We start from the raw sequence: 24561 nt of genomic DNA on the forward strand, positions 1-24561 counted from the left end.
AGGATGATGCCAGAAGTGCAAGGTAAATATATCAGGAAAAGATTGGCAAGCTGGGTCTCTTTTCTCTGGAGAAAATAAGGCTAAGTGGTGACCTACTGAGGTCTTTAAAATGATGAAAGGGTTTGATTGAGTAGAGACGGAGATAATGGTCGGAATTCTCACTCCTCCCATCAGTGGGTTTATCAGCAGTGACAGGCGGCGCTCTGTTCACTGGCTGCAGGATCTTCAGGTAATGTTGCTGTCAGTGGTATTTCCCATTGCAGCCACCCCACGCCACCGGGAAACCTGCAGCGGGATCGGAGAATCCGCCACTCGCAATCAGCCGAAGAATTCCAGCCCATGTTTCCTCTTGTGGGGAAGACCATAACAAGAGGCCATCAATAAGATAATTACCAAGGAATCCAAAGGGATTTTGGAAGAAACTTCTTTATCCGAAAAATGGTTAGAATGTGGAATTCGCCAACACAGCGAGCCGTTCCAGCGATTCATATCAATGTATCGAAGGGGAAGCTAAACAAGCATCTGAGGGAGAAGGGAATAGAGGGTTATGATGATAGATTTATATTAAGAAAGGTGGGAAGATGCTTGAATAAATCATAAGTACTAGCATGGTCTGGTTGTGCCAAGTTACCTATTTTTGTGCCATACATCCTATGTAATCCTAACTGCAGATCCATTGCTACCAGTCCAAGGGAGATAATCTTTCTTAGTATCAGATTATGGGTTTATGAGGTTATTTTGAGGAATTATGTGTTGATGGAGTTAAATGACCCTAAGCTCAACTCTCAAGCAACTGTTGTGCAAAAATACATTGATTCACTGGGCGGAACGGTGGTTAGCACTGCTGCCTCACAGTGTTAGGGACCCTGGTTCAATTCTCAGTTTGGGTCACTGTCTGTGTGGAATTTTGCACATTATCGCCATGTCTGCATGGGTTTCCTCCGGGTGCTCCGGTTTCCTCCCACAGTCCAAAGATGTGCGGGTTAGGTGAATTGGCCATGCTAAATTGTTCCTTCGTGTCAAGGGGACTAACCAGGGTAAATACATGGGCTCTGGAGTTAGGGCCTGGGTGGGATTGTGGTGGGTGCAGCCTTGATGGGCCAAATGGCCTCCTTCTGCACTGTAGGTTTCAATGTTTCTATGATTCAGGCAGACAATCTGATGACTTCTGGCAGATGCAGTATTACAGGTGGCCAGATAAAAGCAAAATACTGTGGATGCAGGAATCTGAAACAAAAGCAGGAAAATGCTGGAAAAATCTCAGCAGGTCTGACACCATTTGTGGAGAGAGAATAGAGCTAACGTTTCGAGTCTGGATGATGTTTCGGACTAAGAGTTTTGGTTTGTAGTAGATTGCCCTTTCAGGAGTGTTACTTTGCAAATCTTGAAGAGTGAGAGAGAGAGAGAAAGCTTCTTTGCAGCTTTTCAATACAGCATTCTGATCTCTGCTCCCTCTGGAATGGTGAACAGTTCTTAAAGTCCTGCAGGCTGTTTATCCCAGAGGAATTGGATTAATTCCATGCCTGGTGTGGTCATTGTCTTTTTTACAACTGGTAATTGCATTTTGATGTCTCATCTCTGAAATTTTTGAAGACTAACAGGAGATTGCATCTTCACACTCTCTGGGAAAGGAGGAGGTTGGGTACCCATTCCCTTTTTGTTCCACTTGGGTGAAATACAAAGTTGTATACTATGGCTGGCTGGCAGTCTTCCATTCTCTAAATAGGATTACAATGTATTGTTTTTTTTAAATCCAGTGAGAAAAAGAAGAATTAGAAATTGTATGTATAAAGCACCCCTCATAGCAATGAATATTTGTCAGGACACCAGGGATAACTCCCCTGTGCTTCTTTGAAATTATTCCATGGGATCTTCTGGATCCACCTGAGAAGACACTAACACCTGGATTTAACATTCATTCTGAAAGACACCAATTCTAACAGCACAGCACTTTTTCAGTGCTGCCCCTTGCTGGATTTTAGTACTCGAAAGGAATCGAACCCAGAATTTTCTGACTGAGCAGAAAGGTTGCTAATAAACAAAGCACAGCTGACACTCTGAAGAAGGGTGTATCTCTGTGGGATGTTGCTTTCCCTTGGAACAATAGAGATAGCTAGCTGTTAGGAGTTATACTGTGTCATGTTTGAATCTTGTAATTGGTAAAAGTTATGCTAATTCTTTTGTTATATTCTAACCATGTTCTTAAATAAACTTTGTTTGATAAAAGCTTCCTAGTGGATCACTTAAATCATACCTGGAGAGATATTTGGAGTACTTCCGAAGGAATTTGGGTTATTCTCAGTGTAGAAGGATGTGATGTTACTGTGCCTTTAAGAAGTGCATTTTAATGATGTTTCGCTGCAGGATGTTTTAGCAGTCCCTGGGATTTTGTTGGTGCCGCGTTGTCTGTAGCCGGTGTCCTTTATTGTTACCACTGCAATGTTCTTTTGTTTCAGTGTTCCCCTGGGATGGCAGAGTAGCGCTTGATTGGAGATGATTGACAAGTCAGGTCATGTGGCGAGGGACAGATATTTTCACAGAGAAGTCCAGTTTTAGTTTAGCTTTTCAGAAGTTGCTTGAAGCTGATTTTTCCTCTCTCTGGTTTGCTAGTGCTGTTGGGGAGGATTTAAACTAGTGTGGCAGGAGGGTGGGAACCAGAAGAGCAGGCCAGTAAGTGTAGGGACTGGGGAAAAAAGTGAGACTGGGATAAACATAGCGCAGAATAAGAGCAGGCAGAAGGAAGCCACGGGGCTCCGTGGGACTGGAGATTAGGAGTGCGTTTGCTTCAATGCAAGAAATACAACAGGTAAGACAGATGAACTGAGAGCCTGGATTACTGTGTGAAATTACGATGTTATTGCAATTACGGAGACATGACTAAAGGAGGGACACGACTGGCAGCTTAACATTCCAGGATATTGTTGTTTTAGATGGGACAGAAGGGGAAACGAAAAGGGTGGGGGAAACGGGTGCTGATTAGGGAGCACATCACAGCTGGAAACATTGGAGGGATCTTGTAGTGAGGCATTATGGGTGGGAGCTCAGTGGCGACTGGGGATAACTTCACAGTAACTTAATTGTAGTGTTAATATAAGCCTACTTTTGTGACACTAATAAATAAGCTTTAAATTATCACATGTTTTATTAAAACATATGTTAAATTAACTTTTTACTGTACCTCAGCACCTGGGTATTCATCACCGTTCATCCGACAAGAAAGAGTTAGAAATGTGACTAATTTGCACCCAGTTCTGAACTGAAAGCGGCAACCTCAGAGGTACTAAGCATTCTGTTCTTCTCCTATAGGTTTGTGCAGTTGAAGAGAGGTGAAGCAACTGATACTATTGTGCGAGAGCCTCATTGTTATTTACAACAGGCTTATGACAGTAATCTTTGCAAGTTGGTACTCCTGGCACAGAACCTCCCTCGACAGGAGGGCAGATTGGACAGACAGATATCGAGATCAACGTGTCCACTTAGGAGGCCCCACCGCTTTCTAGTTATTCATTTCAGTGACAGGAAAAGATTGTCTGGGCTGTTAGTCAGGCAGGCTGAGCCTCTTGTCTGATCTGGCCTTCCGTTGAGTCAATCTCTGTATGCCTCCCAAGAAAAAAGTCTTGACAGTCATAAATCACCTGAGATAGTTATCACTTGAGGTGGAAGTAATGTTCTGGTTGATGTGTTTAGAAACAAATTCTTCTTTATTGAACTTACATGTTCGCTCGAATTGAAGCAGAGTAATTATTTTTTCTATGGTTGAATCTCTCATCTTATGAACATTCCCTTTCATACATATGTTTCCTTTGAGAGAATTGTTTTTGTTTTCAAAACAACAACGTTCAAAGTGTAGTTCTGCGCACATGGGAGAAGCATTAACTTAGAGGGGTATATCACCGTTTACTGTCAACAGCATGGGTTGGCAAAATTCATTCAGCATTCCTATTGTCCATAGACATTAGGGATATAGGAATAGGTTTAAAGCTTATTTATTAGTGTCACAAGTAGGCTTACATTAACACTGCAATGAAGTTACTGCGAAAATCCCCTTGTCGCCTCACTCCGGCGCCTGTTCGGGTACACCGAGGGAGAATTTAGCATGGCCAATGCACCTAACCAGGATGTCTTTCAGACTGTGGGAGGAAACTGGATCACCCGAAGGAAACCCACACAGACACGGGAAAAATGTGCAGACTCCGCACAGACAATGACCCAAGTCAGGAATTAAACCTGGGTCCTTGGCACTGTGAGGCAGCAGCGCTAACCGCTGTGCCACCATGCTGCCCTATTAGAATAAGATTAGACCATTCCACACATTGGCTAAATTTTCTCGTGCCCCCCCGCCCCCTCCCGCAACCTCGCAGGAAACGTCACAGGCGGGACCGAAAATTTGACAGGCTGTTAAATGGTCCGATGACCTCAGGCAGGGATTTTGGGCCGGAATCGGGGCGGACGTGCCGGTAAAATTCCAGTCATTGTGTCTGCTCTGATATTCAGATTGTGGTTACTCTCGACCTTACCTCCATTTATGAGCCTCAGGTCCATAGCCTTTAATTACCTTACCTGATAAAACATTAGCTGTAGAAAGGAATGCTTATCTCTGTTGTTTGTGAGCTGAAGCTCCATGGTAAATCATGGGACATTACAAGAAGCACATCAACAATACTATTTGAGATGCTGAGCAAAAAGGAAAAAGCACTGGATGCCTTCCTGAATACATGTGCCAAATTTAAAACTAAGATGTCTTCACAACATATCAGTTTATATAGTACAGAATACTTAGGGAAAAGAGTTTTCTTGTCGGAACTTACAAAAATGCCCACAATACTGCTCTGAAATATGTATCTTTTGCCAATTATTTCAGCACACTATGTGGGAGTACTTAACCTTACTGAGCAGTGTGGGCAGTGCGGTGGCACAGTGGTTAGCACTGCTGACTCACAGTGCCAGGGACATGGGTTCAAATCCAGCCTCAGGTGACTGTGTGGAGTTTGTACGTTCCCCACGTGTCTGCATGGTTTTCTCCTGGTGCTCTGGTTTCCTCCCACAGTCATGATGTGGAGATGCTGGCGTTGGACTGGGGTAAACACAGTAAGAAGTTTAACAACACCAGGTTAAAGTCCAACAGGTTTATTTGGTAGCAAAAGCCACACCAAAGGTGTTGTTAAACTTCTTACTGTGTTCCTCCCACAGTCCAAAGATGTGTGGGTTAGATTGATTGGCCATGCTAAAATTGTACCTTAGTGTCAGGGGGATTAGCAGGGTAAATACATGGGGCTACAGAGATAGGGCCTGGGTGGGATTGTTGTTGGTGCAGGCTCGATGGACTGAATGACCTCCTTCTGCAGGGATTCAATGATAACAGTGGTCGTATATGACATAACACCATCAGTGATTTTCTATATGGCAAGCACCCAATTCTAGCCGGGGGAGGGGGGGGAAGAGGGAGCGAATCGAATCATCCTAATTACTCACCTTAGAGGTTCAAGTCTTTTGAGGGGTAGCTAGGGCAAGAGTAAAAATAATTTAAAAATGGACGAAACAAAAAGAGTCATGAAAACCTTCCGCATTTTGGGATTAATAAATGGAAAATGGTAGGAAAAACATGTAAGAAAGATCTTACTGGATTAAATAGAACATAACTGCTTCAATATTGAAATTACCCACTAAAATGTTATTTTTAATTGGACAAGATAATGCCATTTAATTGCAATTTATATACAGAAAATGACTGGACACACAAAGGGTTGTTAGCACTATAAAGACTCAGTTGGCTACCTCAGTCAATTTTCCTTGCAAGCATTCCTCTTGTTGCATTTGATCTTCATGGAAAAACAGCTGAAATACTTCAATGAAATTTCAAATTACAGACAGCTTGTTATATAAATGGCAATTTTCTATAAAAAGCTGCAATAAATGAAAGGGACTGAACAGTCAGGGGTCTTTGGCAATGCAGAGATGAGTGGAGTGGGACATGGTGTGGCTGTGAATGACTAAGATAATTGTCATTCCAAATCTCGGCTGCGTGTCATCGGTAAAGGAACATAATAGTGGGAGCTTTCAGCATCGTACATTGGGCATCGATTTGTCTGCCATCGTGGAAGCACCCGATTTCCTTCACTTGGTGAGATCACCATTGGGTAGGTTCTTGAATGGGTGAGCTCCCCACTCTTGCCCGATTGCCTATGCAGAACTTGCAATTTGTCAACAGTTTTATTTGGTTGGTATGCAGAGATGAGTGATTGGATCTGAGATGGTAATCATAGAATTCCTACAGTGCAAAAGAAGGCCATTCGGCCCATTGAATCTGCACCGACCACAATACCACCCAGGCCCTATCCCCGTTACTCCACATATTTACCCTGCTAGTCCCCCTGGCACGAAGGGGCAATTTAGCGTGGCCAATCAACCTAACCCGCACACCTTTGGACTGTGGGAGGAAAGCGAAGCACCCAGAGGAAACCCACGTAGACATGTGGAGAATGTGCAGACTCCGCACAGACAGTGACCCAAGCCGGGGATTGAACGCGGGTCCCTGGCGCTGTGAGGTGGCCACTGTGCCACCGTGCCGCCCTAATCTTTACCATTTCAAACAAGCTGCAGGAATTCTCATTTGCTTTGATGTTCGTTTCCAGTGGATTTTTCAAACCAGGAATGTCTGCTTAGATAAAACTCAATCGTCCTGATGCTGATGATGTTATCACACCGGCAATAGGACTGTTTAGAGACAACTCATTGTCGATGTATCAGAAACGGCAGCAAAAAAGGAGTGTCCCCTGGGAGCTTTGCAAGAATGATGTGTTTGACAGGATGAAAAGGGCAATTGTCATCCAAGTAAAGGATGTTGGATACGGACTGGGTGATATAGTGCACTGCCTTTACACAGCAACAATTCAACAGAGACGGAGAAGCCTAAAAGAACGCTTCCCTGATCACGTAGAGATTAAACGTCAAATGGGTCTTCTGGAATCACTTGTTTATCCCAATCCAGTACATTTGCCCAGTGTTTTTTGGAAAACACCAAGAGGCCCTCTGAAAACATTATTATTTAGAACATTATACTTATCATGGGGAAGGGTCTCTTATATTGATTCATGTGATGTAAAGTAAAGTTTATTTATTGGTCACAAGTAGGCTTACATTAACACCACAATGAAGTTACTGTGAAAATCCCCTAGTCGCCACACCCCAGCGCCTGTTCGGGTACACTGAGGGAGAATTTAGCATGGCCAATGCACCTAACCAGCACGTCTTTCTGACTGTGAAAGGAAACTGGAGTATTCAGAGGAAACCCACGCAGACATGGGGAGAACATGCAAACTACACACACTGACCCAAGCTGGGAATTGAACCCGGGTCCCTGATGCTGTGTTAACCACTGTGCCACCATGCCACCCCAGGGGCGTTGCTGATTGGATGAACACTTATTGCCCAGCCCTGGATTTACTAGGCCATCTCAGAGTTAACAACATTGCTGTGGTTCTGGAGTCACCTGTAGGCCAGACCGGGTAAGGACGGCAGATTTCCTGCCCTAAAGGTCATTAGGAAACCAGATGGGTTTTTATGACAATTGACAATGGTCTCATGGTCATTATTAGACTTATTATTTCCAGATTTAAAAATAAAATGAATTCAAATTCCACCATCTGCCATGGTGGGATTCAAACCGTGGGTCTAAGAACATTACACTGGGTCTCTGGATTACAAATTCAGTAACAATACCATTGGGCCACGACAACCCTTTTAGGGAAACCTGTGGAAATTTCTATAATTTGATTCTATAACTATCAGTATTCTCCTGTACCCAATAGTTTGAGGTATTCTGAGTGCTGAGGAATGGAAATTATCATTCTATCATAAGGTTAAGGCTTATTAGTGGAAAAGGACAAAGAACAATCCAGGATAATGGAATTACAGGTAATGTCTTGAGATGGATAGAAAACTGGTTAGCAGACAGGAAGAAAAGAGTTGGCATCAAAGGATCTTTTTCCGATTGGCAGGCAGTGTCTACTGGGGAACCGAAGGGATCTGTGCTAGGACCCCGACTGTTCACATTATATACTAATGATTTGGAAAAGGGAACTAAATGTATTATCCCCAAATCTGCAGCTGATACAAAGTTGGGTGGGAGGGTGAGCTGTGAGGAAGATGCAGAGATGCTCAGCATGATTTGGACAGGCTGAAGCACTGCAGATGCAGAATAATGTGGATAAATGTGAGGAATAGGGTGGCACTGTGGCTCAGTGGTTAGCACTGCTGCCTTACAGCACCTGGGAACCGGGTTCAATTCCAGCCTTGGGTCATTGTCTGCGTGGAGTTCGTATGTTCTCTCCCTATCTGTGTGGGTTTCCTCCGTGTGCTCCGGTTTCCTCCCACAGTCCAAAGATGCACAGGTTATGTTGATTGGCCATGCTAAATTGCCTCTTAGTTTCCTAAAGATCTGAAGGTTAGGTGGGCACAGTAAGTAGTCTCACAACACCAGGTTAAAGTCCAACAGGTTTATTTGGTAGCATGGGTTTTCAGAGTGTCGCTCCTTCTTCAGGTGAGGCACTCACCTGATGAAGGAGCAGTGCTCTGACAGCTCGTGCCACCAAATAAACCTGTTGGACTTTAACCTGGTGTTGTGAGACTACTTACTGAGCCTACCCAGTCCAATACCAGCAACTCCACATCAAGATTAGGTGGATTAGACATGGTAAATGCCCAGGGCTATGGAGAAACAGTCACCCTTTATTCTAGATCCTCCGATAAGAGGAAACATTCGGTCCATATTCACCTTGTCAAGACCCCTCAAGTTCATAAAGGTTTCAAATCAAGCCACCTCTTATTCTTCTGAACTCCAGCAGATACAAGCCTATCCTGTCCAACCTTTCCTCATAAGATAATCCACTCATCCATGGTGTTAGTCTAATACATTTTCTCTGAACTGCTTCCGATGCACTTATATCCTTCCTCAAATAAGGAGACCAATGGTGTACATAATTGTAAGAGTGCCAGTTGCCACAGCAACACAGACTCCCTGATTGAACTGTAACACTAACTCTAGCTGGCCATGTTTCTCAGGCCCTTGGGAAACCAACAGCTCAAAGGGAGACAAGAACATCTCCGTAGAAAGGATAAGTTCTCCATTCCATGTGGGCTTGCAGGAGGAGTTCCTTCCTTCTCCCCTTCCTACTGGAGCTTACTTTTTCTCTGGGATCAGACCTTCCCACTCTTAATCCTGCCATCCCTGATCCAGTCTTTTCCAGACTATTCCCCATCTAACTGAAAGCCGTGCGTCTCAATCAGGCTGACTTCCAGATGGAAAGCCTGTCATGGAAATAACGATGCTGCTGTCAAGTTAAGATTCGATGACATGTGGGGACCAAAATGGCTCCCAGATTTCCTGACTGGAACTCAGCCCTCTGGCTCAGAAAACCCACCTGTTAAAATCAAGACAAGAGAGGTCTGGAGGATGGCTGATTTTTGAGAAATTAATATTCCACTGGTTTAGTATTGGTTGTTCTCTTCTGGGTCAAGTTCAAGTGCACTCGGAAAGCATTGAGTCTGGGTTTTTACTCTGCATCTTACTTATGCTATGTCAAATCCTGGTGAGCTCCATGTTGACTAGTTTTGAAAAGGTTTAGGAGAGGTTGGCCCTGAAACACACACACACACACTGTCATTTGCCCCTGCAGCTTTTACTAATTAATTTAATACCTCATGTCATGGGGAAATTGAATTTGCTCTCTTACTGCTCACAAACCTTGTATGGAGAAAAATATGTCTCCTCTTACCCTTGGAATGTGTATTCCAATTAAATAATTTTCAGCAGCAAGTTTTCATGAGTTTAAAAATAAAGAATGTAGTTTATTCTCATGCATTTATCCTGAATTGACATTGTTCACTTGGTCTCTCACACACACACACAAAGACTGAATACAATTAAAGTTAGTGCACTTTTGCAGATTACAGTTAATTCAGTCTCTGAAGTGGCAGGTTTCTCGAATGGATTTGATGATTTACATTTGAAGTGAGGGCCTTGTAAAGCAAAGGGTTCACAGCAGATTGCAATGTTTCTTGTGGTTGAATATCTCGGTGGTCGATTCTCAAGTGAACTTTGAAACTGGAACAGGTTTAATATTTTTCTCGCTTGATAACCTGCAGCTAGATTCAGAGTCTGATTCTCAAACTGGTTGATGACTGATGGTTCTGATGGATTGGCTGCATCCTGGGGTAATAATGGTGCAGTCCCTGAAACCAGTTTTGATCACATGACTGTTGTGTTAACACTTCTGAGTCCCACCCAGTCTAATTTGGGTGGTGGAGACCATTGTGATGCAATGATCATAGAAGGTCATAGAATCCTACTGTGCAGAAGGAGGCCATTCGGCCTATCGAGTCTGCACCGCCTACAATCCCACCCAGGCCCTATTCCCAAAACCATTTACTAGTCCCCTGACACTAAGAGGCAATTTTAGCATGGCCAATCCACCTAACCCGCACATCTTTTGACTGTGGGAGGAAACTGGAGCACCCGGAGGAAACCCACGCAGACACGGGGAGAATATGCAAACTCCACACAGACATTGACCCAAGCTGGGAATCGAACTCGGGTCCCTGGCGCTGTGAGGCAGCAGTGCTAACCACTGTGAGAAGTTGATGGTGGCCACTGAGTCTCGATCTTCCATTTTGTCCGGTGAAACATGAAGACAGGCAGTCAGGAAACTCCGTGCAGTGCGATCTTATCAGTTGTTCATGCCACGCCTCTGCTGCAGCGAGGTTGGAGAATTTGGCGCCCAGCCAAATCTCCATTCACTGCAGGAGAATGGGAAAATCCTGCTGGCCTGAACAGTGATAACATTCTGGCCTTAGTCTTTAGGTGTTGACCCATCCTTAAACATTGAGATGTGTGAATTCCATAAATGACTATGAAGTACCCTCACCCATGTCCATATGTAATTAGTTATCCACCAGGGACTTGATACTGTCTGTAGTCCAAATGGCAAAAGTCACATGATTTGCAGCAGCCATATTAAGAGCTTGTTTGTGTCCAATTTTTAAAAAGTATTGATTGAAAATTCTTAATAAGACACCTGGGCATGACAGGTGGCATTTTAGGTTATAGCTGTCATGTTGACATGGGGGTATGGGGTGCCCAATGCAATGCTCATTGCTTCAACATTGGCCACTGACAGAGGCACATGCAAAAACGTTCCGACTTGCCAATCGCTTTCTGCATCACTGGGGAACGAATGGAAAGGAAAAGAAAATTACTCCTGAAAAATCGCCGTGGTGCTCATAATCTGATGGATTCCCTGGGTTTTAAAGAAGAAGTCAAGATGAAAGACATATGAATATGAATAAATTCATTCTAATCTAATTATATGTCAAATGACTACTTTTGCACAGAAAAGATTAGAGGGAAGTTGAGCTGTGAAGTGCAGGCTTGAGAAGAAAGTGAATCAAAATGCATTATACAAGAACAAAGAAAGACAAGGAACAGAAAGGGAAGTGAAATACCTTTGGTAAATCAGTTCGCTTATCCTATCAAGTAATGTTAAACAAATATATCTTGGTTTACCTTTCCTGCTCAAGTTAGGATGGCACAGTGGCACAGTGGTTAACACTGCTGCCTCACAGTGCCAGGGACCTGGGTTCGATTCCCAGCTTGGGTGACTGTCTGTGGGGAGTCTGCAGGTCCTCCCCATGTCTGCGTGGGTTTTCTCTGGGTGCTCCGGTTTCCTCTCAGACTCCAAATATGTGCAGGTTAGGTGCATCGGCCATGCTAAATTCTCCCTTAATGTACCTGAACAGGTGTCGGAGTGCGGCGACTAAGGGATTTTCACAGTAACTTCATTGCAGTGTTAATGTAAGACTACTTTTGACACTAATAAATAAACTTACAGATGTGAATTCATAGCTGATGCACAGAAAATGGTCAGATGGAAATTGGGCAGATTTATTGGGCAGTCATTCAGTGTTACAATCTTTCACCTCATACAGTGAGGCCAGTGAAAGTGTGGCCCAGAGATTGGCCTGGGTTACAAAGTAGGAAATTCACATCAGATTAAATGCCTGGTGCAAACTTCTGGCCATTTTTTGCAAGAGAGACAATTTCAATGCATGCATCAGTGTGGTTACAGTATTTAACACCATACGCTTCACCTAGTAAATGTGAACAGACATCAGTACAAGACTGAACATGTTCTGTATCACATTGAACACAATCTCTTTGCACCGTTCTATAAGCTGCACCATGGATTTTTATTTGCATTTGCTTTTCAAAGAATTATTCCAGTGGCTGGACTTGGCAATCATTTACCATTTTATTCGATGACCGGTTCATTTGTTTTGCTGTCTGTTTTCTCACTGACTTGCTTGTGAATAAAGGATGCCTGAACCATGGAATCATGTAATGGTTACAGAACAAAACAAAGAACAAAGAAAAGTACAGCACAGGAACAGGCCCTTCAGCCCTCCAAGCCCGTGTCGATCATGATGCCCAAACTAAAAAAAACCTTCCATCCCTCTTTTTCCTCCCTGATGCTCTTAAAATGTTGCTAATGTGCCTGCTTCCACCACCTCCTCTGGCAGCGCGTTCCAGGCACCCACCACTCTGCGTGAAAAACTTCCCCTGCACATCCCCCTTAAACTTTCCCCCTCTCACTATGAACCTTTGTCCCCTTGTAATTGTCACTTCCATCGCTGGAAAAAGCCTCTGACTGTCCATTCTGTCTATGCCTCTCATTATTTTGTAGACCTCTGTCACATCACCCCTCAGCCTCCGTCTTTCCAGTGAAAACAATCCTGGTTTATTTTACCTCTCCTCATAGCCAACACCCTTGAAACCAGGCAACATCCTAGTGAACCTTCTTTGCACTCTGTCCAAAGCTTCCACCTCCTTCTGATAGTGTGGTGACCAGAACTGCGTGTAATACTCCAAATGCATCCTAACCAAGGTTTTTATATAGCTGCAACATGATTTCCCAGCTCCTGTACGCAATGCCTTGGCTGTTGAAGGCAAGCATGCCATATTCCTTCTTAATCACCTTGGCTAGCTGTGTTACCATTTCTAGTGAACTGTGGACCTGCATGCCCAGATCCCTCTATATATTAATGTTCCTAAGGGTTTTGACATTTACAATATAATTCATATCTAAATTTGATCCTCCAAAATGCATCACCTTGCATTTGTCTGGATTAAACTCCATCTGCCATTCTGTGCCCAAGTCTCCAATCTATCTATATCCTGTTGTATCCTCTGACAATCCCCAGCACTCCGCCAATCTTCATGTCATCCGCAAACTTACGATTCAGACCACCCACGTATTTCCTCCAGATCATTTATATATACCACAAACAACAGAGGTTCCAGCACTGATCCCCGCGGAATACCAGTAGCTACAGATTTCCATTCTGAAAAATACCCTTCCACCACTACTCTTTGCCTTCCATAACCAATTCAGTTCTATATCCATCTAGTCAACCCACCCTGAATCCCATGTGATTTTAGTTTTTGTACCAGTCTGCCATGTGGGGCCTTGTCAAACACCTTACTAAAGTCCATATAAAGCTTCCCCACCGCTGATGTCAGGCTTACCAGCCGATACTTTGTTGGATTAGCCCTGCTTCCCTTCTTAAACAAGGGAACAACATTGGCTATTCTCCAGTCCTCTGGAACCTCGCCTGTGGTCAGAGAAGATGTGAAGATTTCTGTTCAGGCCCCTGCTATTTCTCCCCTTACCTACTGCAGTAACCACGGATAGTTCCCATCGGCCCCGGGGACTTGTCTATCTTAGTGGAATTTAGGATACTCAACACTTCCTCCTTTGATACATTGACACACCTATCCTTGACCTCAACATCTGTTATGTCCTTCTCCTTAGTGAATACCGAAATAAAGTACTCATTAAGGATTTCCAGATAGAAGGAATTCAGCCTATTGTACCTGCGCTTGCCCTCTGAAGGAGTGATTCACCATGCGCCCTTCCCTGCCTTTTCTTCATTTTCCTGCAAATGGTTCCTTTTCAGATACTGATCAAATTCACTTTTAAAAGTATCAGCTGACCCTGCCTCCACCACACTCGCACACAATGCATTGCCTGGAAGATGTCTGACTCACCATTAAGCTGGGACATTCGTCAGGCATCCTGGGTGGCCACCTAAAGCTGTGATGACCCTTGGGTAGGTTCAGAGGGTAAAACACTTGATTGAGGACCCGTGTGAGAAACTTGGTTGCTCTGAATGGATCACCCACCAGGCATACATCAGTCGGGCTTGACTAGCAAGGGAGGTCTACCCCCCAGTAACCCCCTCATCCACCCCCCACCTTAGGATCCATAGGACTCTTGATGAACATGATCAGTACCTGTTCCACTGTCCTCTCCATGCCCTCCACCCCATTGCACTTACCTGAGGCCACTGGCAGCAGCATGCATGCCAAGAATCATTCTCTCAGAGTATCAGCTGCCCTGAAGGCACAACAAGTGCTGTCACCATCCAGGACAAAGCAGCTCGCTTGATTGGCACCACATCTGCAAACATTCATTCCCTCCACCACCGGTGCTCAGTAGCAGCAGTGTGTACTATCTACAAGATGCACTGCAGCAATTCACCAAAGATCCTTAGACAGCACCTTCCAAACCCACGACCACTTCCATCTAAAAGGACAATGGCAGCAGATACATGAGAACACCAACACGTGCATGTTCCCCTCCAAGCCCCTCACCATCCTGACTTGGAAATATATCACTGTTCCTTCCCAGTCGTTGGATCAAAATTCTGGAATTCCTTCCCTAAAGGCATTGTGGGTCAACCCACAGCACATGGACTGCAGCGATTCAAGAAGGCAGCTCATCACCACCTTCTCAAAGCAACTAGGGATGGGCAATAAATGCTGGCCAGCCAGCGATGCCCATATGCCATGAATGAATAAATAAAGCTAGCACAGATTACTTAGACAAACCCAGTGTTAAGTTGGCTCTGGACTTGCCGATTGAGACAGCCATGTCGGTATCCCATTGTCGACTTTGTGCAGGAAGGTGTCGCATGTTCTCTGCAGAGAAATTGCCTGACCTTCTCTTTGCACTGTTCCGGGAATACAATAATGCATCTGGTAATAACTTTAGGGAAATGAAAAAGTGATGAACAATTTAATGAAAGAGGCTACATCCACAGATAATTATAGAAGAACATTAATGAGGGCCATCAGTTCACTAGGACTGAAGAAGTCAAATTCCCTTGTTAAACCTTGGAATTCTGGATTTCCAATCGGTCCATGGCTCCTTATTCTGAATTAGGACATTGAGTGAGTGAAATTCCATTTTATGACTCTGTCATCTTTAGTGATATTTAGGGTCTATTTGAAACCACAAACCAGTGGTCTTGAGTATAAATTAGTGGTAGATTCATAGAATCCATACAGTGCAGAAGGAGGCCATTCAGCCCATCAAGTCTGCACCAACTCTTCAACAGAGCATCTTACTCAGGCCCTATCCCCATAACACCACATATTTATCCCATTAATCCCCCTAACCCACACAACCTGAGATACTAAAGGACAAAATAGCAAGGCCAGTCCACCTAACCTGCACATCTTTGGACTGTGGGAGGAAACTGAAGCACCCAAAGGAAACCCGCGCAGACAGTGGGAGAATGTGCAAACTCTACAAAGACAGTCACCAAGTCAGGAATCAAACCTGGGTCCCTGGTGCTGTGAGGCAGCAGTGCTAACCACTGTGCCACCATGCTGCCCATGATTCTGAGAACATCAATTTTTTTTCTTTATTCTCTCCCGGGATGCGGGTGCCACTGGCAAGGCCAGAATTTGTTGTCATCCCTAATTGCCCTTGAATTGATCTGACTTGCAACACTATTTCAGAAGGCAATTCAGAGTCAAGCACATTGCCACGGGCCTGGGTTACATGTAAGGGTGGCAGATTTCCTTTCCTAAATGGCCAACAGATGGGTTTTTACAGTAATTAATTATGGTTTTTAACATCACTGAGACAAGCTTTCAATTCGGATTTATTAACTGAACTTAGAAAACATGAGCTGCCATGGGGTGATTTGAACCCATGTCCCCAGTGTCTCAGTCTAGGCCTGTGAGTTACTAGTCTGGTGATATCACCACTATGTCATAGTCTTCCCCAACATATTGCATCATTGCAGTATACTATGAACGCCTTAGTTGCAACTCTACTTTCTTAAGAAGCCAATGACTCCAAGCCCCTGAAAAATACAATACTACAAAGGATAAACAAAGAACAAAGAAAAGTACAGCACAGGAACAGGCCCTTCGGCCCTCCAAGCCTGTGCCGATCATGCTGCCCTAACCAAAAAAAAAAATCTTCTGCCCTTACTCGGTCCATATCCCTCTATTCCCTCCCTATTCATGCACCCATCCAGATGCCTCTTAAATGTTGCTAATGTGTCTGTTTCCACCACCTCCTCTGGCAGCGCGTTCCAGGCACTCACCAGTCTCTGCATGAAAAACTTCCCCCATACACCTCCCTTAAACTTACCCCCTCTCACCTTGAATTTGTGCCCCCTGGCAATTGACACTTCCACACTGGGAAAAAGCCTTGGATGGTCTTCACATCAGACAACATCTGTTATTCTGCATTCCAGATAGCAGCAGTCTCTGTGTTAAAATAAGCCCGACAAAGGCAAGGGGTTGTTAAGAGCAATGTCTTTTGCCAGTGACTCTGTCTTTCAGACTCATGGCTTAGTTAATAATCACCGCACAGGCACCTCACAAAACAAACTTTTTAAAAGTAGTTGCTGCTTTTTTATTTGAAATTTATGTCAGATCATACCTCATCACAACTAAATCAAGATAGTTACTAGATAGACTAGATCAAGACAGTAAAATTTTATGAGTTGTTGCATCCGAAAGTTGGGAGACAATATACCGTTGGTTACAAGGGTTTTGTACTCTCTGTTCATGTGACCATAAACAACACCATAAATTTGGTGCGAATGTAACTGGGTAACACAGATCGAAAGAAAACCCTGCAAAAACTGTGGATCTGAAATAAAAGGGGAAAGTTCTGGAAATACCAGAGCAGCACCCCAGTTCTTTATTTGGTCACCTTTCCCCTGCAGTTTAAAATGTTTAAACAGCTCTGAAGAAGAGTCATACAGACTCGGAACGTTGGGCCCGATTTTACCATTTTGATTCTAAGTGTTGGGCAATTTGAAACGGGGAGTGTTTCAGATCCCAACTTTTAGACCCGTTTTCAGGCGCCCCCATACGCATTCTGCCTGAAATAATATCAGCGAATCACGCTGCAAAAGCCTGTGGGCGGGGCTTAACGCGCCCGAAACCCTGCAGCTCCGATCAACACCTCCAACTGCGCACGCTCAGAAAAAAAATGTTCCCCTGCCACATCCCTCCTTGGCCGGATAATGCCACCCCCTGACCCCCACAGACATTGCTCCACCCCCCCAACATTACTGACTCCCTTATCCCCCCACCACCCCACCCCCCCCATGCCATCCAGACTGATCATGGGCCCCTACCCCCCTCCCCTCCACCGATCTCAGGCAGAGTGGCAGCGGACCCCCCCCTTCACCCCACTGATCTCAGGCACAGTAGCTGCAGACCCCCCTTTCCCCCCTATCGATCTCAAGCAGAGTGGCAGTGGATCCCCCTAGGCACCTACCTCCTCGCTAACTGGAGCGCCTGAATCGGACTTTTATGGAGCATATCTGTTTTTCCCCGATTCTGGATGGGCAACTGCGGTGGTAAAGGGGGAAGTGCCAGTAAAGTTGGGCGTGCAGCCCTTTAAGTCAATTTAAATACATGCAAATGCATTTAAATCGCCGTCGCACCCATTTCGGGCGTGGTCCCAATTACGGCCATTTTCGGGCCTTGGTAAAGGGGGAACCGACATGGCTGCTCGCGTGGATTGCACTACTCCTCTCATGCCCAAATTTACCACGTTTTCGCGTCTGAAAATGGGCGCAACGCGACGGTAAAATCGGGCCCGTTAACTTTATTCTCTCTCCACAAATGCTGCCAGACCTGCTGAGATTTTCCAGCATTTTCTGTTATTATCATAATATAAATAGTTGTGATCATTTGAAATTTGGCCTTCTTGCATTTGTCCTGATGAGTGCAAAATGAAAACCTGAGCAATATGTCTCTCTTTTCAGCAACATTCAAATTAATTAATAAGTGCACAAAATGATGCTATCGCAATGGGGTGTAAGGGTTGCAATTAAGAGGATCTACTTGCAGCTTGAAGTCTTGTGAGACCTGAGTGTTGGTTAGAGCTAGAGCCACATCTGGAGTATTTTGTATAGAGCTGGTCTCCTTATCAAAGGAAAGATATAAATGCCTTAGGAGTAGTGCATAAAAGGTTTGCTAAACTAATACCAGGAATGAAAGGGTTGTCTTATGAGGGAAGGTTGATGTGGAGATGCCAGCATTGGATTGGGGTGGGCACAGTAAGAAGTCTCACAACACCAGGTTAAAGTCCAACAGGTTTATTTGGTAGCACAAGATTTTGGAGCGCTGCCCCTTCATCAGGTGAGTGCAGGATTTGATTCACAAACAGGTTGGAATGCGAGTCTTAACAGGTAATCAAGACTTTACAGATACAGACAATGTGAGTGGAGAGAGGGTTAAGTACACGTTAAAGAGGTGTGAATTGTCTCAAGCCAGGACAGTTTGTGAGATTTTGCAAGCCCAGACATGTCGTGGGAGTTACAGATAGTTGACATGAACCCAAGATCCCGGTTGACGGCGTCCTCATGTGTGCGGAACTTGGCTATCAGTTTCTGCTCGGAGATTCTGCGTTGTTGTGTGTCTTGAAGGCTGCCTTGGAAAACGCTTACCTGAAGATCAGAGGCTGAATGCCCTTGACTCGCATTCCAACCATTATCTTGTAATTCAGTTCGTGTCTATATATGCCCTGTTTGTAAACCAAATCCTGCACTCACCTGATGAAGGGGCAGCGCTCCAAAACTCGTGCTAGCAAATAAACCTGAGGGAAGGTTGGAGAGGTTAGGCTTGAATGCATTGGATTTTAGAAGAGAAAGAGGCAACTTGATCAAAACCTTTAAGAGCCTGAGGGGTAGTGACAGTATGGATGTTTCCCCTTGTCGGAGAATCTAGAAATAGGGGTTACCATTTGAAAATAAGGGGTCATCATTTAAGACTGAGATGAGGAGAATATTTTTCTCTTGAGGGTTATGAGGTTCTGGATCTTGCTTCTTCAAAGGCAGACCTAGGTAGATTCTTGATTAACAATGTGGTGAAAGGTTATCGGGGGTACAGAGGATTGTGGAGTTGAGGTTACAATCAGATCAGCCATGATCTGGTGGCACAGTACTTAGTGCTGCTTCCTCATAGCTTCAGGGTACCAGGTTCAATTCCAGCCTTGGGTGACTGTGTGGAGTTTGTACATTCTCCTGTTGTCTGCGTAGGTTTCCTTAACAGTTCAAAGACGCGTAGGTTAGGGAGATTGGCCATGCTAAACTGCCTGATTTGATCTATTTTTGTCACATGTATTAGTATCCAGTGAAAAGTATTAATGTCCCAAGATATATCGGCTCGATGGATTAGCCATGGTAAATATATGGGGGTTTTGGGGATAGGGCAGGGGAGAGGGCCTGGGTAAGATACTCTGTCAGAGAGTTGGTGCAGACTCAATGGACCATATGGCCTCCTTCTGCGCTGTAGGGATTCTATGACCTTATTGAATGGCGGAACAGGCTCAAAGAGCGGAGTGCCTGCTCCTGATTCATATGTTCATATAAGACTTAATTATCAGACATGTGCTCACACTTGCAGCATTCCATACTCAGTGTATAATATCCGCTCAGTGACATCCTTTCCAAGCATCAGCGGGGAGCCCAATATGCCAGTAAACCGTGTACACATTGTTCAATCTAATATTTGTAAACTGAGGCAAGAATGAGTCTAAAACCTTAAAACAGATTTATTTCCAAGCCTGCAGAGTAAGGACACAGACTACAATCCCCTCTACACTTTGTGTGAACACCTTTTTATATTCCTGCAATGAAGCCTGAATACTTCCTCAACTGGGGACAGCCTGTCTTGATTACCAGTTGAACGCAAGTATATAATTCCCAATGTTAACACGCATTACACCCTCAAGGCCTGTCCATCATCTACAAGGCACAAGTCAGGAGTGTGATGGAATACTCTCCATTTGCCTGGATGAGTGAAGCTCCAACAACGCTCAAGAAGCTTGACACCATCCAGGACAAAGCAGCCCACTTGATTGGCACCACATCTACAAACATCTACTCCCTCCACCACCAACGCTCGGTAGCAGCAGTGTGTATTATCTACAAGATGCACTGCAGCAATTCTCCAAAGATCCTTAGACAGCACCTTCCAAACCCACAACCACTTCCATCAAGAAGGAGAAGGACAGCAAATACATGGGAACATCACCACCTGCAAGTCCCCCTCCAAGCCTCTCACCATCCTGACTTGGAAATATATCGCCGTTCCTTCGCAGTCGGTGGATCAAAATCCTGGAATTCCCTTCCCAATGGCATTGTGGGTCAACCCACAGCACATGGACTGCAGCGATTCGAGAAGGCAGCTCACCACCACCTTCTCAAGGGCAACTAGGGATGGGCAATAAATGCTGGCCAGCCAGCGACGCACATGTCCCACGAATGAATTAAAAAAATTAATAATCTAATCTTCTTGAAGACAGGTAGATCTGGATTCCAGAACTTGCACTACCAAAGAGATGTTGGACCTGACTTCTCTGAAAAGCTGCCATCAGGGACCATGCCCTTACAATGGTGCAGGCAAACACAGTTTGCAGGTGCAGCAGGTAATCAAGAAGGCAAATGGAATGTTGGCCTTTATCGCGAGAGGGATGGAGTATAGAAGCAGGGAGGTCATGCTGCAACTGCACAGGGTACTGGTGAGGCCGCACCTAGAGCGGCACGGTAGCACAGTGGTTAGCACTGCTGCTTCACAGCTCCAGGGTCCCGGGTTCGATTCCCGGCTTGGGTCACTGTCTGTGTGGAGTTTGCACATTCTCCTCGTGTCTGCGTGGGTTTCCTCCGGGTGCTCCGGTTTCCTCCCACAGTCCAAAGATGTGCAGGTTAAGTTGATTGGCCAGGTTAAAAATTGCCCCTTAGAGTTCTGAGATGCGTAGGTTAGCGGGATTAGCGGGTAAATATGTGGGGGTAGGGCCTGGGTGGGATTGTGGTCGGTGCAGACTCGATGGGCCAAATGGCCTCCTTCTGCACTGTAGGGTTTCTAGAGTACTGTGTATAGTTTTGGTCCCCTTATTTAAGAAAGGATGTATTGGCTTTGGAAGGGGTGCAGAGAAGGTTCACTAGGTTTATTCCTGAAATAAGGGGGTTGGCTTATGAGGAGAGATTGAGTAGACTGGGCCTGTACTCTTTGGAGTTTAGAAGGTTGAGGGGAGATCTTATAGAGACATATGAGATAATGAAGGGGCTAGACAGGGTAGAAACATCGAGATTGTTCCCACTTACAATGGAAACAAGAACTAGGCGGCATAGCCTCAAAATACGGGGGAGTCAATTTAGAACAGAGTTGAGGAGGAACTTCTTCTCCCAGAGGGTAGTGAATCTTTGAATTCTCTGCCCAATGAAACGGTAGAGGCTACCTCATTAAATGTGTTTAAGTCGCAGATAGATAGGTTTTTAGCCAATAAGGGAATTAAGGGTTATGGGGAGCGGGCGGGGGTAAGTGGAACTGAACCCACTGTCAGATCAGCCATGATCTTATTGAATGGCGGAGCAGGCTTGAGGGGCCAGATGGCCTACTCCTGCTTCTATTTCTTATTGCAGAAAATTACACTGTGGGAGACTGATGCCAATATGTACACCACAGCACAATTTGCTGGGGCTTTTGCTCCACAGCAGCTTGCAAAGACAGCTGAAAGGTAATTGCATAAGCTCCACACTCAATAAAATCAATGGTAATCATGAATTTGCTACATCTAAGCCATTCTGCAGACTCTTCCACTTAGACTGACAAAATAAATAAAACTAAAATAAAACAAGTAAGATTTCAGGCAACAGAACCTAGGCATAAATGGTCATTTCCTGGATGCCAACATGAGGAGTGTGGTGTGCCACAGGGTCCTCAACTCTTTACAATTTATATCAATGAGTTAGATAAAGGAAATGATGGTTTGCTTGCTAAATTTGCTGATGACACAAAGAAAGGTAGAAAAGCATGTTGGGAAGAGAAGATAAGGAGGCAACAAAAGGAAAGAGATAGGTTTGGTGAGTGGGCAAAGATTTGGCCAATGAAGTAAAATGTGAGGAAATGTGAAATTGTCCATTTTGGCAGGAAGGTTAGAAAAGACGTATCGGGGGTGGGCAGGAATGTGAACTTGAGTTAAAATTAGATCAACTGTGATCTTATTGAATGATGCAGCAGGCTCGAGGGGCTGCTCCTACTCCTAATTTGCATGTTCGTATGTACGTAATGGTGCTGGAGGCATGGTAATTGTGTGAATTATGGACATGTTTCAGGATTCTACTGAGAGAGAAAAAAAAAGAATAGAATTAAATCGATATGCAGGTCACTCAATGATTTTAAGATTTAATATTGTGAGAAATCTAACTTAGTGCACATTTCATGACAATGTAACCAAGGCTAAAACAATGTTAGCATCGAAAACAAACAATCAAAGCTTTGTGAGAAACTTAAGTGGCCCAATGATTCAATTGAAAGGAATCTTGCCATTGAATCCCACCTTTGACTTGCATTCATTTCAGACCAAAGTGAGATGATGAGTTACAGTCTTGAATACTTGTCAAGGTCCAACTATCCTGTTGTATCAAACCAGTATTAGTTTGGTTTGTTGGAAATGGCCAAAAGAGAAAATGTTAGAAAGTCTCAGCAGGTCTGGAAGCATCTGTAAGGAGAGTAAAGAGCTGATGTTTCAAGTCCAGATGATGCTTTGTCAAAGCTAAAATGTCCCCCCCCCCTTCCCCCCACATCTTCATCTGTCACAGTTTACCCTGTGGTTCCAGCTTCTCTGCCATTTGGCCATTCACACCTTCTATTCTCTCTATGGACTGCCATTATCAGCCTTTCCCCTTGCTTTTGTGGCTGTGATTCATTTTCCATTCCTTCACCCGACAGTATAAATATCTCCCACTTTCTATGCCTTTTAGCTTGACAAAGAGTCACCTGGACTCGAAACATCAGCTCTTTTCTCTCCTTACAGATGTTGCCAGACCTGCTGAGATTTTCCAGCATTTTCTCTTTTGGTTTCAGATTCCAGCATCTGCAGTAATTTGCTTTTATTTGTTGGAAATGGCCATTTGAATGCAGACCTCGAGCGATACAATACTTTCTCCTTGTGCCAGCCAACTTAGATCTCATTATGCGAGAACAATTAGGCTTCATATTCTCCAACTCCACTGAAGACTGGTGCTCATTTTGACTTTTAGGCTACTTGTATACAAATGACTTAAAACAGAACACCACCTCTCATCCATTGACTGCATCTACACCTCCCGCTGCCTCGGAAAAACAGCCAGCATAATTAAGGACCCCACACACCCAGACATACCCTCTTCCACCTTCTTCCGTCGGGAAAAAGATACAAAGGTCTGGGAACACATACCAACCAACTCAAGAACAGCTTCTTCCCTACTGCCATCAGACTTTTGATGGACCTATCTTGTATTAAGTTGATCTTTCTCGACACTCTAGCTCTGACTGTAACATTATATTCTACACTCTCTCCTTTCCGTCTCCCCTATGTAGTCTATGAACGGTATGCTTTGTCTGTATCGTGCACAAGAAACAATACTTTACACTATATGCATGTGACAATAATAAATCAAATGAAATCAAAATCAAATCAAATGTTGACATACCAATATTGATTGATTTGATAGATAGCTGGGTATAAATTGCAAAAGTTCACAATAGTTAAAATTCTAACCAAGTCCCCGATCCTCCCCCCACCAATAAAGCACTCTTGTTCTCGGGCATAAAAGGTCAATGAAAATTCAGACAGAGATATATTTTTAAATAACGCCTCATCGCTCTTCCACGAAAGCCATTCTGTGTTTGAGGTGACCGACAGTTGGTTGCATGCACCAAACAGACACTGATAAAGTGAAAGAAAAATGAGACACCCACTGAAAAATGTGTGATGAAACCTTTGCTCGTGTCAATTGCAACTGCCTGAAATGTTTTAAAGAGGGAGTTTCCTTGTCAAAATTCAAACAGATGTCAACTCAATGACCCATCCTTTTTAACTCACTCATCTTTCTCTCATCTTTGTCGAATGAAATGCATTAATGCAGAGAGGAAAGGTTCTCCCTAAGTGTCTGCTTGAAAAAATACAAAGGCATTTTCAATTATTAATGTAGGTAAGAATTTAGAATTGGAAAAGTGATTGTTAATAAATTAATGGATTGCTGGACTTCCATAGTTTCTGTTCTGGTTTGCCGCAAGCTGTATGGAAGCCTTGCTGGTGTTAGAATGTAACCGGTGACAACTTTGATTGGATGTAATGTGACCAATGGGAACAAGATGTAAAGGTCCCAGTAGAACATGGAACCAATCACAGAGTGATGTAA

The sequence above is a fragment of the Mustelus asterias genome, chromosome 27 (genome assembly GCF_964213995.1).
Source record: "Mustelus asterias chromosome 27, sMusAst1.hap1.1, whole genome shotgun sequence".
Taxonomy (NCBI): Eukaryota; Metazoa; Chordata; class Chondrichthyes; order Carcharhiniformes; family Triakidae; genus Mustelus; species Mustelus asterias.